Source organism: Pinus tabuliformis, chromosome 3_1 (assembly GCF_031772625.1).
Source record: "Pinus tabuliformis cultivar Carrire ecotype Pingquan chromosome 3_1, CPIR1, whole genome shotgun sequence".
Lineage (NCBI taxonomy): Eukaryota > Viridiplantae > Streptophyta > Pinopsida > Pinales > Pinaceae > Pinus > Pinus tabuliformis.
This window is the reverse complement of record NC_142301.1, coordinates 774,774,692-774,793,774: the sequence shown is the minus strand read 5'-3', so window position 1 is coordinate 774,793,774 and position 19,083 is coordinate 774,774,692.

Sequence of the window (19,083 nt, the reverse complement as noted above, 5' to 3'; positions counted from 1 at the left end):
AGGCTCTATCTAAGCCAAGAAAAATGCCACATGATGATGACTAAGGGCCTCATCCTGGGCCACTATATTTTAGCAACTGAAATCTAGGTAGATCTAGCAAAAATTCAGATAATTCTTTTAATACCTACCCCTTCCACACAAACTGAGGTACGCAGTTTCTTGGGATTTTTTGGATATTATAGGAGATTCATAAAGAATTTCTCTCAAATTGCTGCACCCTTATATGCATTAATAGGAAATATTGATTTTATTTAGATTGACAAATGTGATAGTGCTTTTGAAGATTTAAAATGGCTTGTATCAATAGCCCCATTATTAAGGGGACCAAACTGGGATTTTCCATTTCAGATCTCATCCGATGCATCAAATATGGCTATTGGAACAGTTCTCGGCCAGGAGGAAGATAAAAAGCCATATGCGATATACTACATCACCAAAAATCTATCTCCTATTGAATTGAACTACACTGTGACTGAAAAAGAATTTATGGTTGTAATCTATGCTATTAATAAATTCAGACATTATATAACAGGATAACCTATGGTTTTGTACATTGATCACTTTGCTATTAAATATCTAGCTAATAAACCTGTTACAAATGGAAGAGTGATAAGATGGTTGATTCTTTTATAGGAATTGGACATAACAATCAAAGATTGACTAGGAAAGGAAAATCTAGTAGAAGACTTCCTTTCACGTATACCAAATATAGATGACTTGGCAGCAGTAGATGACTAGTTCCCTGATGAACATTTATTTTTTGTAACCATGAAAACACCGTGGTACGTAGATGATGCAAATTACTTAGCAGTGGGAAAGTTACCCAAACACCTGACGCCTAATGAAAGAAAAAAAATAGTACAACGCAGCAAGAAGATGTGCCAGAGAAGACGAAATCTTCGACATCCTGAAATCTTGCCACAATGGGCCTTGCAGAAGACATTTTGTAGACTGCAGGATTGGTCATAAGGTCTTACAGATGGGCTATTATTTTCCCACCATTTTTAAAGATGCCAAGAAGTTTGTCCAGGCATGTGATAGTTGCCAAAGAAGGGGATGCCTTGGACAGTCTGATGAGATTCCCCTGCATCCATAGATAGTCATTGAACCTTTTGAGCGATGGGCGTTAGATTTCATTGGTCCAATAAACCCATAATCTAATAAAAAGACATATATAATAGTTGCAACAGGGTATGTGACTAAATGGGTGGAGGCAGAAGCATTACCAAGGGCAACAGAGGACTCAGTAATCCACTTTCTTTTCCAACTCTTCATGCGATACGGCTTGCCTAGAGAAATAATCATAGATGGAGGGCCACAATTTATAGCCCATAAGATGATTGTGACTTTAAAAAATCACCATATCTTGTACAAAATTACAACTCCATACCACCCGCAGGAAAATGGCGAGGTAGAAAGCACCAATAAAGTAATCGAGTCAATACTCACAAAAACAAGCGCATCACATAGATGTGACTAGGCTACCCAATTGCCAGAAGCCCTGTGGGCATATCACATGACATGGAGAAATACCACGGGATATTCCCCATATCAGCTAGTGTTTGGTAAAGAGGCTATCTCCCCAATAGAATTTGAAATTCAGACATTGAGGATAGCTCAAGAAGTAGGCTTGGATCTGAATGAAGCACAGATTAATAGGCTACATCAAATCAATGAATTGGATGAAATCTGCCTCTCAGCTCTTCAGCACACTGCATTGATCCAACAACAAAGAGCGAAATGGCATGATGCCCTCATCAAAAATAAGACATTCCACGAAGGTGATTGGGCACTTTTGTATGATTCTAGGTTCCAGGATTTCCCAAGAAAGCTCCAGACTAGATGGTTAGGCCCCTATGAGATACAAGAGGTGCATGATAATGGCACCCTCACGTTAGCCACCATTGATGGGTCTAGCTACTCTTTTAAAGCGAATGGACATTGAATACGCCTCTATCATAAACCGCTTACTAGGGAGTCCTTTTGCCAACAGCTATGAAAATTCTTGCTGAGGAGGGCAACCTACCCACAACATCGGTCCAATGAAGAATTTATTTGTTTTTTTGAAAATTGTACATAAAATTTTCCTTTCTATTTGATTGAATTTTCTTGTATAAATTGTATATAAGTTGTTTTTTTAATTTCTCCTTTGTTGTTCCCTTTAAGGAACAGTTGTTGTTCCCTCTAAAGAACAGTTGTTGTTCCCTCTAAGGAACAACAAAAGTTCATGTGAATTCTCTTCTTGTTGTTCCCTTTACGGAACGGTTGTTGTTCCCTCTAAGGAACAGTAATGTTCGTATGAACTTTCTTTTTGTTGTTACCTTTAAGGAACAGTTGTCATTCCCTCTAAGGAACAGTCGTTGTTCCCTCTAAGGAACAACCATTTTGCATGCAAGTTTCTTTTCTTGTTGTTCCCTTTATGGAACAACTGTTGTTCCCTCTAAATAATAGTCGTTGTTCCCTCTTAGGAACAACAATTCAATGTGCAATATTTTTCTTCTTCTTGTTGTTCCCTTTAAGGAACAATTGTTGTTCCCTTTAAGGAACAATTGTTGTTTCCTCTAAGGAACAACTGTTGTTTCCTCTAAGGAACAACTATTGTTCCCTCCAAGGAACAACAATTTTGCGTGAATTTTTTTCTCTTTTCTTGTTGTTCCCTTTAAGGAACAGTTGTTGTTCCCTCCAAGGAGTAGTCACTGTTCCCTCTAAGGAACAACAATTTTGAGTGCAATATTTTATTTTTTTTCCTTTTGTTATTCCCTCTAAGGAGCAGTGATTTTGTGTGTGTTTTTTTCTTCTTTTGATGTTCCCTCTAAGGAACAGTTGTTGTTCCCTCTAAGGAACAACATTTTCGGGTGTGTCTTTTTTTTTATGTTCCCTCTAAGGAACCATTATTGTTCCCTATAAGGAACAGTCATTGTTCCCTCTAAGGAACAATAATTTATGTGTGCAGTTTTATCTTGTTGTTCCCTCTAAGGAATAGTTGTTCTTCCCTCTAAGGAACAACACTTTTGGCATGCAGTTTTTTTCTTTTCGTTGTTCCCTCTAAGGAACGGTTGTTGTTCCCTCTAAGGAATAGTTGTTGTTCCCTCTAAGGAACAACATTTTCACATCTAGCTTTCTCGTTGTTCCCTCTAAGGAACAACAGTTTCAGTGTGTAATTTGTCTTATTGTTCCCTCTAAGGAACAACAATTTTCGTATGCATTTTCTTTGTTGTTCCCTACAGGGAACAACTATTGTTCCCTCTAAGGAACAACACCTTTTTTTTGTGTTTTTCCTTGTTGTTCCCTATAAGGAACAACACTTTTTGTGTGAGATTTTCTTTTGTTGTTTCCTTTAGGAAATAGCACTTTGTGAATACTTGTGTGAGAACACCTTTCTTTCCTTTGCCCACTTTTTATGATCCTCTATAAGGCACAAGGGTACAAATATATATGAAAGGATACAAATCTGAAGTTCACTGGAACAAGCAAATATTGAATATTATCATATTTAAACAAGATTGTTGTGTATTGATCGAAAAAGAAAGGACACACCATCTATATCACTTCACTATCCTCATTTCCATTATAAATCAAAATGATTGATTATTTGTACCATGTTGGTTCTCCCCTAAGCCCTATAACTATCTCTATTCATTATCATCAAATAAGGTTAAGGGCATACTTTTTTCTATTGATATGTTTAGACTTCTTCCGCCATTCCTACTCCTAAGGAGTGTTGAGCCACCCTCTATGTATAAATAGGAAGTGCAGTTCAAGAAAAATAAATAAATATATATATGTTTACTAACAATTGTATGATTTTCTTTACAGATGGAGGATAAGGGGTCTCATCACGAGCTAGCCTACCATGATCATAAGGAAGCAGCAAAGTGGCATTCCCACTATGGCCACCACACTAGGGATATGATCCAATGGATGAATCAAGAAATAAAGTGTCCTTGAAATAGGAGGTCTCATTACGAGTCGAACTGCCCACCTTTCGCTCCTTCCTAGTGAATGTTAATGTGTTCATCTAGTTACCAAGCCATCACATTGGTATCTACTCTGATATCATAATGTACTTCCCCTATTATACATAAAGGACCATGGTTCCAAAGGGTTAGAAAGCAACTCTGTCGAGGCTATAGATGCCTGTAGGAAACAGAAGCTCTGTTGATGGTATTGAAGTCATATTTCCAACATCAATAGTTATTATAAGTCCCTTTCCTTATTTTTTATCTTTACTACAGAGTGATTATGTTCCTAGTTTATTTTGAGCCTTTATGCATGGATATCTTGTAAAAAGTTCAATCATAATAGCTTTAAGTGGAATGATGACGACAAAGTATCTATTTTGCATCAGATGTCCTTTTTCCTTTCTCAAAATCACCTCATGGCATCTCCTCACTAATTGATAATTCTCGTATATGCATTGATTTCAGCACTCTGATATCTTTTGCGATCCTTTCATAAATAGGCTTACCTTACCACTTTCATCATCCCTGTACTTCGCCGCCAGCATGATTTTCCTTCATTCATTCGGTCGAAGGCGACCTATCATTTCAAAGGGGGCCGAGGAGCAACTCCCAGAGTACTTATGCATGCATGTCAGCCCTTTATTTGATTATGCAGGACATTCACATTCCATAATAGCAAGCCTTAGATAACAATATTTATGTTGTAAAGTATCATCTGATATAACTATTATAACAACTTGTTGTTCCATCACTAGCTCTGTCTATTGCTGTGTTACCTTTGCTAACTAACAATTTGTAGAATTCAGGCAATATGGGAGGCAGAACAATGCACAGGGAGCCACTAATACTGGCTATTTCTAATGCCGTCGGAGAAATTCTAGCCCAAGCTGGGTCGGTAGCATACTTCACATGATTTCAACAACCCAACGAAAAAAATTGGCATTGAATTCCTACAGAATTTACAGAATGACCAATCTATGGTAAGGGATAGACAAATCACAGTATTAGATGCTATGATTGCAGAAGTTTCCGGATTACTAGCGGAAGGACCCATGTGGACTAACAAACGATTGAAGCTGTATGATGCCATTGAAGCCTTTAAGGATGAAGGACAGGAGCTGATCATGAAAGGAAAAGGAGTTTGACCATCATCCCTTGGAGAACCGTGGGGAGAACTAACCAGAGTCATCCAGAATTTCATTACATGTGACGAGCAAAAAGATGTGGTAAGGCCACGTCAACTTAAACTTTTAGCAGTTTTGAAACAAAAATGTTCAATGAATTTACCTACATATTTGAATTTCCTACTACATGATTCTGCTAAAAGGATAAAAATTCCTAACACATAGAAACCGTCGTAAGCCACCATTGTTTAATTAGGCTGATAGTTAGCTACAACGTCACCCAGTGGCAAACAAGTTGGGAAGAATTAATATTTGCCATAGAAGGGGGTTTAGCTTTGCCTACTCCTAACCCTGTTCCAAAAAGGAAGAGGACTACCCGTACAACAAACATTCCCCAAAAGCACAGACATTCCGCCAGACTAAGGACAAGCTTGGGAGCAGCCAAAAATCCCTAGGGCAGCAGTAGCCAGCCCATAGAACTATCTAGTCTAGAAAATGAGCAGTATTTACAGTTGGAAGGACGGGATGACCCGAAGTTAGAACATGAAGAGGAAACAGAGCACTCTGGTGATGAGAAAAGAAATGAATCAGAACTCCCCTCAACACCAAATACAAGTCCCCTAGGAGATTTATTGCATGATATCGAATTGGCCCCAATTTTGGCCAATATGGATGAATTCATACAGCTAAAAATTCTGCTCAATTTTAACATTGGAGCAACCCAATCGGAAGAGAACTCTGGCCACGATAGAAGCATACCAGAAAATGTAAGCTGTGAAGTAGAAACAGGGGCAAAAGCCACTCAAGAAGAGGTGAACCAACCTGGTGATATGCCTCCAGGAGAACCTAGCTAGGTAGGCCTAAATATGGAAAATATAGACCAAACAGAAGAAATGGAAATAGACCAAGAAGATGACTACCAATCTGGGGACACAGTTCTTTTAGAGTAGAGTCAAGACAAGTAACCGGGCTTGTTAGGAGTAGAAACGACCAATAGAATAGCTGCTCCCCCTAAAAAGTACAGGGCCGAAATTAAAAAGTTCAGGAAGGAATAGTAAAGGCTACGGAAAATAGTAAAGAGGCTCAAATGAAAAATAAGGGAGTTATCAGCAAGGAAAGTCCCAGACAAAACCCTAGAGACAATAAACACAGTAGTACAAACTGAATTGGATGAAAGAAGAGCTACAGGGACTCAAACGGAGCCCATACTCACTCAACCTATTAAGGAACAACATGCAATTTTTGCAGAAGTAGCCACCCAAACAGAGGTTGTACCCTCTTATGACTTAACTATTCAGACGGAGATGGTACCCTCCTCCAGCACAGCTACCCAAACGGAGGCTCAGACCTCCCATAATAAAAGAACTCAGACAATAGGCATTTCTTCTTATAGCAGGGATATGCAGGAAACCATTCAGGCTCAAGAGGTTATAATAAGCAACGACCCTAGTATATCGAATATTCAAAATGATTTAGCATAGGCTTAGCTTACCATAGAATGGCTTGAACTCGAAACTATTTCCTAGCAAAATACCAAGAATTACAGAGGAAACTTCAGGACATGAACACCTCCAAAAGAGAGACCTTTGATAAATAATGAAAGGCAAAAGAGAGGACTGAGAAAATGAAGCTCAGATTAGAAGAGGTCGGGAGTCAAATGGATACTATCTGCTCATTGTACACTGATATCTTGGCATGCAGATCTCCTGCCAATAATTATGCCCTATTTTTGCTAGAAAGATACTTGCAGTTGAAGATCAAAGCTGTCAGAGCTGGAAAACTGATAGAGTTAAAAACAATTGAGGATTTTATAAACTGTTGTAAACAACATGGGGTAAAAGTTCAAAAATTTCTTTGTGAATTTTATCTACATAATTTTGTATTAGAGGAAGAAGTGGAAAATAACCCCAACCCCTTTGTGGGGGATGTGAAATTTCAAGCTTTTATCTCATTTGTTGTTAATCAATTGAAATGGTTCAAGGCTCATAACATGTTCCAAAGACAAGAACATGGACTGGATCTGTGGGTCAGAGGTGAACCCAAAAACCCTTTGTAGATGCTGGCCAGTCACAAAAGTCTCATGACAAGGGAAGGATTCATCAAAATTTTGGGGCCTATTAAAAAAGAGATTGTACAAAAGGGAGTAGAATACTTCCTCTCTATTCAGGAAAGCTCCTTAGCTGCAACCAAGCTCAGGTGGACAGTTTCCACTAGTAATGTACAAAATAGAGAGCCATTTAATTATAAAAATTTTAAGCTAGCTGCAAAACATTTTTTCACTTACAGCAACCTCATCTTAAGAGAAGGTCCTTATTGGCTAGGTTTTCGGTTTTGTAGCCCTATCGTTTGGTATCCTACCGAAGGTTATAAAGCTATATATGAGTTTCCTGAAGAGAAGACAGGGCCCATCTTTGAGCTCTTGGCCAAGAACCATGGCTTTAGACCGCTTTACGACATTCCTTCTCCAACTTATTCTTTAACTGCTCTGCATACAAATTACTTTCTTTTCATGAGGACATGAAAAAGGGTAAGTAGGGGAGTATGTTGAGTCATGGAAAAGGTATGCATTTTCTATTTATCTCATCATCCTTTTCCTTTATTTCTATCCCTTTTATATCCTAATATGTTAATATATCAAAGAATTATGGTAAGAATGAAGGAATTATCTGCAGTTACGGCTTAGCTAATTATTATCCTTCTTTATGCAGGAAAATATAAAAAAAGACAACTATTGTTCCCTAACTAAGGAACAACAAAAAAGCAACAAGCTAAGGAAGGAGCACGGCGGTTGCGGATAAGGCTAAAGCAAATCAAAAGGATCAGCAGGAAAAGGGAAAGGGTGTTTGAAGTTAGAAAATTGTGCGAATCCCTTAGGATCAAGAGATCTTGAGGGATCGTTTTTACCATTTATCTTTTTACCCATTTCTAATTATAAAAGGCAATGATTGTAAGCAGAAAAGGAACTGACTGTTATTATTGAAATTGTAATTCTTAATTATAGATTCTCGCTGTAGTGAAGAACACGAATACATTGTAATGATCTTTCAATTTGATGATTAATACATAAGTGGATTTGTTGTTCCTTTTCATTATCTAAAGTAACAAGAAATGTACGCTGGTGGCTAAGGGCCCAACTTCTAGTGGAATTCATTGCTTCACCTGTGTCATACATTTTCAATTATTGCAAGTGTGATAGTTCGATAGTATTATTGCTTTCTTTGATTTTATTTATTTGTTGTTAATTATTTTCTTGTGTTGACAGAATAGCCCTATTTTATATAATTTACAATATTGTTGTTTAATTAGTTTACTTTCATTTCGGATTGAGTTTCCTAGATAAATATTTTGCTCAATGTAATCAACTGTAACAAGTATTAACTACTATTGTTAGGCTCTCAGATTGATATCATCACTTTTTTATTGAAGAATGTGTTTGATTTAGATCCAATCAGTTCCTAAGAGAAGAGTTATCACTACTCTACTCTCAACTGATATTGTTGTTACTTGAATCGCTGTAGGATTTGATTTCATTAGAGGATTGAGTTTTCTTTTAATTGCAATTAGAATTTACTTGCTGCATCCATTTACTCTTGTATTAAAGGGTCTACATTGCAATCTACGAAACATTATTCTATGAATTAAATAGCAGCCACATACTGTGTACACTCTTGAAATAGAAGGACTTGCTCGTATTGATAATTAATGTGAGGATAATTAGGAGTTTAAAAGGAACCTTTTATTAGTCAATAGGAGTATGTACATACCAAAGAGAAATGTGTTTATATCTTCACCAGGTCACTTCCTAGAGAATAGTTTGAGTATTTTAGGCAAAGATTTGGAGTTATGCCTCTTGCCTCCCTCCACTAGCTCCTCCTTTAAGAGGAAGAAAGGAAGTTGTTACTTTATCAACATATCGAGGTGAAGTTTCTGAGTCCATAGGATCAACATGACAAAGAAATAATGTTGAAAGATGGAGTCTGGTGAGAGGGAGAGCATGATGGTTTTTTTGAAATTGATGTCAAATAGGGAGTGATTTATATATCTCAAACAAAAAGGGTGTTAAATATGGTAATCAAACTAGATCTAGCACAACAACAACACCAAAATTAGTACCATAATAGCTAAAGGATGAGAGGAGTGCCATATCAGGGGAGCAGTACTTAAAAGTTTTTCCTACGGTTTTTTTAGGAGAGCCAAAGGTGTTTTGTTTGATTTTGGTGTTGCCACCAATTTTAAATGGGGATAATGTTGGGAATATGTTGTCATTGATGTCAATAGGCAAAATCAAGAGACTCAAGGGTCAAATAAATGTCTCAAGGAGTAGGTTGCAGACATACAAGAAGGGAAAATGATCACAACCAGTGCAGTGGATTTGGAGCTAGTTTTGGAGCACCATACTAACTTAGATGAATATGGAAACTACTTAGATGGATAAAGCTCTGAAACAACTTTCTAGTCATATGCAAAATTTTTAAAATGGTCTCATAGATCATAAGATGGTGCTAGTCAAAGCTCAGTGGCCCCATGTCAAATATAATAAAGTTATCAGAGGTTAGAGAACCCTTGACGTGAAACCAAAGTTGGCAGAACAACCAAGACTAGTAGAGCCTCTAAGATACAGCTCTGGGAAAATGTGGAAATAGTGCATTGGCATGCAAGTGGAACCCACGCTGTGGTAATAACCATAAAATATCATTTTAGTTCCCAATTCTAAGTGTCTAGGTGGTAGTCATCGAGATGTGACAACTAAGAATTGTCCAATAGAAATCTAGCAAGGGATCCCACATTATAGGCTAACATAGGAAGGAATCCTAGAAGGTGAAGCCTGAAAGTTTGTTGGGAGTACACATGACTAAGTGTCAATAGTTAAGCATCGAGCTACATGGAAGCTTCCTGATGGCACCAAATATAAAGGTCTTGGTGGTCATAGAGAGTGTTTTAGCTACACATTTGATCGTGTAGATCAACGGTGGAGCTCCTCGCTGGGGTCACCCCTCTAGACAACACAAGCCACATAGGAGTGGTGTTGAGGGAAATTCTTGAACATGGTGGTTTTTGAAAAAACAAATTAACAAAGGAAATGGTTGCAAAATATGCCTCAAGGTTCTTTCTCTCTCCTCTCTAACAACAGGCCAAGGGGTGGCTGGAGATTGTCCTAGAGAAAAGAGGACAGTGATGTCAGCACCAACTAATAGGATATGGACATGTGTCATTCATTTGTGACATTTTTTGGCAACCAAAGAGCCCATTTTCAGGTGAAATGTATCACCAATCAAGAGGCCCCAAGTGTCTCTGGTGACATCAGCATGAAATCATGCCAACAGAATGAGCCCAAAAGATTTAAAATGTCGCACAAGAGGTTTTTTCGAGCGACTGGTGTTGGGACACATCAATGTGTTAAGAGTAGTGGCATCCAATCAAAGAAGCGTTAGGAGGATCCACAAGATAACTCATCCCATATGCATTTCCCCAATGATTTTGTTGAATGAACTTAGCAAAAGGCATTGAGCAGAAGGCACTATACCACAGAGGCAAAAGCGATATCCCAATGAAATGGGGGTCGGGTTCTCCCCAAAGGACATGCTAACTCCAAAAGACAAACCCCAAAAAGTTACTCTGGTGCACATAAGTGTATGTGTTGGGATATAGACAGATATGGCAGAAGTCATGATCTATTTCACATAGAAACAAAGGACGTGGTGGAAATAAAGAGTTGCGGAGGCACTTGGTACAACTAAGTGTTGGTATTTGGGTTATCCCTTTGTCACCTCGCGTAGAGGCCAAACCAATTACATGAAGTTGTTAACACAGGAAAAAGGCCCCCAAAAGGAATAAAAAGGGCTTAGCACCCAATAAATTAGTCAAAGGTCATGAAGACTAGTTTTATGCACTAAAAAATAGTTCAAGGGCCAAGTGAAAGGATATAAAAGCTAAAGAGAACATAACTATTAGTTTTGCAGTAAAATTTGGAAGCTAAATTCAAACTAACTACAGATAAAGCTAGCAAGCACACTACTAAATTCTGTAAAAAGGCCAGAATGAAGAAAAACATAGTTTAAGTGGTAGAAAAGGTAGTTAAAGTTAGTTTAATTTGGAGATGAAGCCAAAAACAACAAACAAAGTCCAAGAGACAGAGATAAGAAAGAAAAATGCAAAAATAAAGGCTTATTTATTAATTCAAAGCCAAAGTTAGTGAAAAGAAAAATCTATAAAAGATAGGATTGATTAAGGAGAACAAGCATATTTTTTTTGAGATAGAACTTCTGGAACAATGAGGTGTTGGTATGGTGTTTCACAATAATCACAAATTGTTGTAGCTTTTTTTTAGTAGTGACTGAAATAAATTATTTGTTAGAAAAGAGAAGAAGGCAGTCATTGATCCTAGTATAAAAATTGTTGAACGATGGAACAGTTTATGTCAAAGCAAGTTGCAGCTTTTCGATCAAGGGTTGGTGCTCCTTCCAGTGGGTGCTAGAGAATAGGTGGAATTGTAGCTCCATTCGTTTTTAACTGATAAATTATGAAGTTGTTGCTTCCTGCTGGTAGTAGCCAGAACTTTGTAATTGCAAGTTGTATCCTTCCCTATTAATAAAATGGAGAAGCAATTCTGAAGTTATTTTTTCTTTGCATGATTCCATTGATTACTAAAATTGTTGCTTATTGCTGAAAGTGATCTTTACTGTACTTTTTTTCTTACAAAAAGTGAAAATAAATTTTAAATTTGTTAAATTTTCTACAATACTGATTCACCCCTCCTCTTAGTATTGTTCTGGTTTCCAACAACACTAGCGGTTAAATGGGACAAATTTAATCTCTAATCATTTCCATTTGAGATAAACAGAGTAGAGAAACCTCATCTTCTAGCTAGGTTTTCTCATAAAATGGTTTACAAGAGCATATCTTGGTGTTTATTGTGGTTTGTGAGTATTTGTATTTCATTGTTCCCTATTTTCTATATTTATCTACTCAATGCATAAATAAAAAAATCACTAGTAAGAGACATGGAATCTAAAGGAATTAACTCTTCATACTATAGGTTTCAATTCATTTTAATAGATCTATTATTATGAAGTATCTAGTGGAATATACATGCAATTTTATAGATCACTACGCAATTAAAACCCATTTCTTCTCTTTATTAGTTACTCCTCATATGAAAGAGCGCTTTGTTGGAAATATGTTGCCATTGATGGAAAAGAAAAAGCTTGATGACAAAGAAAATGCATGGAAAAGTCAAAGAAATAGCAACTACAAATGGATTGGTAAATATGTTATCATTGATGGCATCAGATAGAAACCGTTGGTAGAAAATGAGATAAGGTGATTGCAAGAGGAGAAGATTGGTGAGACAATTAGAAGGAGAAGAGACTTTGGAGCTAGTTCTTGTGAAACATATCATCCCAATATAGGGGAAACACACATATATGGATAGAGATTTGAAAGAGATTTCTAATGGTATGCGGAAGTATGAAAATGGCCTCTTGGTTTGTGAGATAGATCTAGTTAAAGTTGAATACTCCCAAGTCAAACTAGCAAAATTAGAAAATGCTTGGAAGCCATTTTGGAGTAAAGTCAAGTTAGGTGGAGTGGCTAAACCTGGTGGTACGGTTTGCAAAGCTGCTATTTAGATTTCTAGACCTATATGGCGTGTGTAGAAAAGCAGTGGGAACATTTTCCATTGGCTCTTGGCAGAGCCCACTCTTGAGCCAATTAATAGTTCCTAAAAGGACCAACTAACTAATACACATTAATTTGTCAACCCGAAGTTCCGTTTTTCTATTTCAAGGTTATTGAGATAGTTTATGCAAGAGAAATACTGGTATGATTATCTATTGCTATCCTATTAAAAATAAAAGTTGCAATGTTAAAGAAATCAACTTGTAATGCAATTTATAAATATAGCGAACCATTCAAAACGTCAAATTCTATATGCTTTCTAAAGAAAACAATAAAGAAAAACCTACTGAGCATCAAGTTGTTACTTAGGGAACAACAAATAAAAAATGGATAAAAATAACTACAGAATCATACCATTGAAACAAATTAAGTATGCAAGATAACGGTCTATGATAATCTATAAGAAACGACAAGAAATGACGATATTCCTAACAAATTAACTATGAAAAATCTACTCTGTAAAAATCTTGATATATCCTATTCAAAGTAGAGCATATGATTTAATGAACAAGCAACGAGAAATTAAGAGAAATTTCAAAAATGGAAATAACTGAGATAGAAGGATTAAACACCAACTTGATAACACAAGTAAAGACAGTGTTGCTTCTACAATTGAGCCCAAATCACTGGATCATACCTTATGAAAATAATCAGCACAATAGATTAACTTTGAGTAGTAAACACTTCCGTTCAATTATAGAGAAATGGTTAAAATCAATGTCTTCACAGGTCTGATCTTATGTCAAAAGAAATATTACAATTGAAAAACCCCTTTCGAGGCTTAATGTAAGTTTTTATATCATGTCGGTAAATGATAAGAACAATGAATCTATTTCTGATAAAGAGTGATCCTCGGAATATAAATATTCTTAGGGTGATCATTTTAAGATACAAGAGATCTTAATTCATATGGAGGGCCAAGCTGGAAGCTCGTAATTAACTATTTTTCTCCAAACAAGGCGCAACAGCCTGAAGCTATATGATTTCCAATGATCATTCCGTGAAGTAGCATCAAATGCCAATTCATCAATAGATTCTTGTCTAGAATAAGTATCCATTCGTAAGTAAATAGAGATTTAATGGTCAAATATATTCATAAGGATAATAAAATAATAAATCCATATAAAACACTCCTAGAATCCATACTTCATAAGTTATCATAGCCTAATTACAAAAAAGACTTACAAAATAATATAAAAAATAAGGAGTAAGGGAGGAAATTATGACAATTATGAGGCCAAACACCCACTTGATAGCGTGGCCCAGCAAGGGAAGGTTGGATGAAATTCCCTGGTGAAGTTATAAGTAGCACCTAAGAACAAGAGCAGGATGACACCAGAAAGTGATGCCATCCTGGCGGAGGCACCCCGGAGGTTGTAAAATAGTGTGCAAAAGTTTAATTATCGAGATCCAACATGTAGGTATATGTGGCCCTGACAAAACACAACGAAATAGTTAATAGCATGGACCAGTGGGAGGCCCCCATAGTGGCATCAAATCCCACTAATGGTTAGCCTAGAAAGGCAATCCTGGAGGCATAATGAAGCAGCGTGCATAGGAGAGTCAGCCCGAAGAAATAATGTACATAAGAAAATCATAAGAAATAAGTCAGCCACCCTTTTAAATTTTTATAAAGTAAAAACATGAAAAAAAAGTCATCGAATAATTTATCTCTCCTCTCTGACAAATGATAAGTGGCAACATATTATTCATCAATGATGACATGAACACATGCCCAATCAGAGGTGGACACATGGCATGCAAAGTAGGCATTTTCAAGTATCCAAATGGGACATTTGAGGTGACACATGTCACCACTTGGAAGGCACCACGTGGCTCGAGCCACATCATTATGACATCATCCCACTAGCAAGACCCCAGATGATTTAAAGTAACACACAAAGGGAAGTAGCATATTGATTGGGTGTTGAGATGATGTGGGTGTGTTAGAAACAACTGAGCCCTAAAAGCATGTCTATTTGCTCTTAACACAATGGGTGGACCCCATGGTATAGATCAACCCACAGGGCAGAGCCCAGAGGAATTTTAAAGGAGCACAAAGAAATGACCAGGAGTTGATCACTCCAACACATCAACATTGGCAATAAGCATTACCCCAAAAAATGAGAATGAGGTCGAGAGGACCCCATAGAACATGTCATCCCATAGGGATGACCTTGATGGTATACAAAAGGGAAAAGGGAATGTGCCAAGAGAGGAAAGATATGGGACATGGAAGATAGATAGGTTGGTAGGTGCCAACCAATCAAATTACATGTGTGAGATCGCCATGGGATAGGTCAATCCAGATGACCCCAGAGGTTTATAAAGGGGCAGATGCTTAAAGCACCAGGATAGAAAGAGATCTGGCATAGGCATGATGCTTAGTCATTTCGCGTATAAATAAGACCAAGCGTAAAGGAGAAGATAACAATTGAATTTGGCCCCTGATGGAATTAAATAGGCTAAGAGCCAAAAATCCTATCTAGTGGTCACAAAACCTACTCATGTGGGTCGAAAGTAAGAAGGTGCCCGAGAAAAAGGAGATTAAAGGAAAATTCAACAGAATTGGAAACATTTGTAATTAAAATAAAAAAGGTTGATGGAGTTTTATTTAGCTACATAGTTATGTTTGGAAGAAGTGACTGTTAAAAAGGATTTGGGCCTATAATAAATTGCACATGCATGGATTTTATGATTCAATGGCTAAATTTGGCAGCACTTTCAATATAAGGCCTAAGGGCTTTGGCATGGATGAGTCAGAAGCTTAAAATGGTGGATCTATAGTCTTAATTTTGGGGATATGCCAGATACAACAAAGCGCACCACTTAAACTAAAAGTACATGCATAAACAGTTGGATTTCTAATACTAGCATAAATGATTTAAGAGGTAGATTTGATAGTTAAGCCAAACTCGAATATTCACCAGATTCAGAAAAACTCAGCTAAATCCAGTAACAAATTTTAGAACAACATATTTGAGAAGTTAAGCTTAGTTTTTCAAGAAGAAATAGATGAGCAGTGAATGATAACTTGAAAATCAGTTCAGAAGATAGGAATGAACAAGACAAAGGAAGAAAATAAGAAATTCATGCAGTAGATATGAAGGCAAGTTAACCAAAGTTCAATCCAAAAAACTATCAATCCATAAATATTTATAAGAAGAATTTGAGCAGTAAAGTTGAGGAGTTGGAAGAAAAGCATGTGGATGAGTGTTGTTAGTGCAACATGATGTGTAATAGTCTAGGTATGCACCAAAGGTGAATCAGAGAGAAATATTGGTGTTTCAAAGGTGTTTGAGAAGGCATAAAATGAATTGGTGTTGATGCTATTGGTGCATAAAGTTTGGTGATTTTTTCAGTAATGTGAAATTTCTAAAGGTAATGTTGGTTTGATCAGTAATCATATATTGTTTTAAGTTTTTGTATGGTGTCTTTGGTGAGTAGTTACAATGAGAAAATTTATTTGTTTATGATATAAGTGGCCTATTGGTTCTAGTTTGAAAATTAATGAAAGATGGGTCAACAAGGTTGGCAAGTTGTAGCTTGCATATCAGGGGTAGTAGCTCCTTCCAATGGGTGTTGGTAAATATTTAGGGGAAAGAGTTCCTTTCAGCAGAGAGTGATAGATGAGAAGGGGCAGCAGTTCCTTTAAGTAAATATTGTTAAATGAGTAGGGATAGAAGTTCCTTTTAGTAGAAGCTAATAAACCTACAAGTAGTAGTTTGTTAGGCAATGATGTAATCAAGTTGAATCTTGTAATAAATTGAAGATTGGTGTCTTGTGCATATGTTTCTCGTGTGTTTCATGATGATTATGTTATGATTAAGTTGTGTTCTTGATCCATGAACAACTGTTAAAGTGATTGAAAAGTATAATTTGTGAAAATTTGTATGATTTGGCCACGTTATTGATTCACCCCCCCTCTTAGTAGAGTCTTTGTTTCCATTTTTTCTAACGCACTTTAAATTTTGAACCCTTTTCATTAAATATTTGGTGTTTCAAGAGCTTATAAGTGATAAAGAAGTATAAATTGAAGCACTATCTTAACGAGAATGAGATAGTCTATGATGCTAAGAGAAAATAAGGTTTAGATAGTTTGCTTTTTATCTTCTTTTGATAAGACATCATCCCATGAGGAATGTAAAAGAGTATTTTCCACTACATGAGAATTCCAATATTTATATAAAAGAGATCTCCATTGAAATCCTAAAATTTTGGAGATATGGAGTTGGACCATAGAAGTATTATAAAATAAAATTTGAGATTTAATGTGATTAATTCATGCCCCAACTGATGCTATGATTTTTTCAGGGACTTTCTTGAATGCACTTGCTTCTCAAGTTGTAGGAATGTCCATGAGGAGGGTATCATGCACAAATTGTTGATCAAAGTTGTTCATATCATTCCCATACAATTTAAGTCATTTATTGTATTATATGATACCTTAGCTTTGAGAGCTTATGCCAACTTGTCATCCATCAAAATGAAGAGAAAAGGGAACAATGGGTTCAACTATATAATTCCATGGGAAGTATTAAAGGTTGTGGATGGAGAGCCATTAATCTAGATGGAGAAGAAATCCCTTTAAATAAGCAAAGGTATCGAATGGACCTATTTCTTAGAAAAGCCAAAGAATATGAAAATATGATAAATATATTTCCATATTAAGTTGTCAAAAGCTTTAGAAAATTCCAACTTAATTAAAATAGCTAGTTTGTTTGATATCTTCAAAGAGTGAATCATTTCATGGGGAATAATAATACTATTCATCCTTTGTCTTTTGTCCACATATCCTAACGATTTTTAGGATATGAGTATAGGAAGAAGGGTATTTAGTCTACTAGCCAAGACCTTAGTGATGATTTCATAAATCACATTTAAAATAAAAATGAATCAAAATGTTTTGGGAGCTTGAACCTTTCCCTCCATGGTGATGAGTTAAAAATATAACATCAAGAGCAGGAAGGATAGAGGAGGTTTTCTAGAATTATCAACAAGTTCCAAGGCATATTTATGAATAATGGACCAATAGGATTAGGAAATGTCAAAGTTGAAATAAGTATGGCCAAAAGGGCTTCAATTTACGCATTTCTATTAGAACCTATTCTACCTCTAAAGGGGTTATTTCTCTAAGAACGGTTCATTTTGATCCCTAAAAACTAGGGAGGGGATGTGTTGGGTGACATTATGGATGGAAGGGAAATTATCCTTTTGGGGTTATAAAATAAGGGAGTGATAGAATGAGGTAAGAACCTTATCAATATCCTAATCATCTTCTAATTTGTTTCCCTATAAATCTTTGAAGTGAGAAGTGAAATTGTGGAAGCAGCGTTGTATCAATGAGAAGTCAAATAATTTAGTGTTATTTTCACCCTCCTTTAACTATTTTCCTCTTGAATTCTATATCTAGAGTATTTACTCTTGGTTATATATTTCTTCAAGTTTTTCTTCGATACATGATTCCTACAGGACTAGTTCATTAGTTCTTCCTGCGTAAATGATTTTTTATTGAATTTGTTTATTTGCACTATGAGAAAAAATTTAGCTTTGAAAATATCTCCAAAGCCTTATTTTTTTAAGCGTAATTTGAGGTATTTTAGATAGTTTTAAAAGTTATGCTTGATAATACTATTGTCTAATGGGGATTCCTATAATTGTTTGGCAACAATGTCTAGAAATAAGGGATGTTAGATCTAGAAGCATTCGAAATGGAAGAGAATTTTTTTTGGATCTACTTACTAGTCCAATCTTAAATAGATGGGATAGTGATTTGAGTTGTAGCTGGGTAAGAGGACGGATCCTAGGAAAATACTAGAGATTATGATATATTTAGAAATGGGGAATTAAACTAGTCTAGAGGAAATTTAGTGGGGTCCTCCCCTATTATTATTACACGTGCATAATCCATTGGAAATTTCAAGATCAATCAAATAGAGGTTTTGAATTATTTCATTGAAGAGGTTTGAATAAACATCGACATGATCTAGTCCGCCCTTATTTTCATCTAGATATTTTGTCATATTGAAATCTCCCACAATATCTAGTGGATATCCCTGATAAGTTGGTGGATGAATTGAATATTATGTAAGAAGTTGCATTTATCTCCCTAGAGATTAGGCCCATATAAGTTTGTAAGAAAACCCTTTTCAACGAATACAATTAACAGGTAACGAGCTGTGGGGGATATGGAATTTGAAATAAGTTATAGAAGGATATTTTAGAGTGGTTATATAAATGTGATATCCCCCATAAATCTCTTTGAACATCTATTTCCACCAATTTATAGCCTTTCTATATAGAGGCTACAATCTTGGAGA